The following is an 828-nucleotide window of genomic DNA, read 5'->3' on the forward strand; positions in this document are numbered from 1 at the left end:
AATCCGTGTTGTGGGCATGAACTGACCAAATATTTGAACCTTTCCCAACATTGGAAGAATGTTTCATCTTCCTTTTGGGCAAAGTTCATGATTGCTTTTCTGAGGGTAATCGTTTTATGATGTGGGAAGAATTTTTTTATGAATTCCCTCTGCATGTCGTTCCATGTGCCAATGGATCTAGGACGCAGTGAATGTAACCACGTCTTAGCTTTCTCTTTTAAGGAAAAAGGAAAGAGTTTCAGCCTAATTGTATCCTCAGATACATTAGGAAAACATAATGTAGCTATAATCTCATCGAACTCTTTCAAATGTAAATATGGACTTTCTGATTCAAGTCCATGGAATTTGGGAAGGAGTTGGATAACTCCTGGCTTGATGTCCATTTGTCCTGTATTTTCAGGAAAAATCATGCATGAGGGCGTACTCACTCCCGCCGGTTGTAGAAAATCTCGTAAAGTACGAGGCGGGGGTGCCTGTTGCACCTCATTTTCATCCTGGGTATCCTCCACCCTGGGTGGAAGTGGAGGAGGTTGGTCTTCAGCCATAACCTCAGTTAACTCAGGGGATTTTGAGCGGTGTCTAGTACTGCGATGGATAGTCAACCCCTCAACCAATCCTCCTTCAGTCAAGAGACCTCGAGTGTCACCACGGGCCCACTTGGGCATGGAAACACTCGCAGCCCTCAATTAAAAACCTAATCCTAAGAAAGGAAAAGAAAATCTAGAAAGAAAGAGAGGGAGAGTTGGAAAGGAATTACCAAATTGAAGCTCCTAAGTTAAGGACCAGCAAAATAAAACAAAAATAAGTTAGATACTAAAAAGAAGAGGA

The 828-nt window shown here is 42.1% G+C and overlaps 1 non-coding gene across 1 annotated transcript; it reads left to right on the top strand.

Annotated features, from left to right (window-relative positions):
* LOC131257109 (small nucleolar RNA R71) lies at positions 1–107 on the top strand. The gene has a single exon (XR_009177128.1). It is a non-coding gene; the product is annotated as a small nucleolar RNA R71 (small nucleolar RNA).
* Positions 108–828: the final 721 nt, after the last annotated feature.

The sequence above is a fragment of the Magnolia sinica genome, chromosome 9 (assembly GCF_029962835.1).
Source record: "Magnolia sinica isolate HGM2019 chromosome 9, MsV1, whole genome shotgun sequence".
In the NCBI taxonomy this organism is placed as follows: domain Eukaryota; kingdom Viridiplantae; phylum Streptophyta; class Magnoliopsida; order Magnoliales; family Magnoliaceae; genus Magnolia; species Magnolia sinica.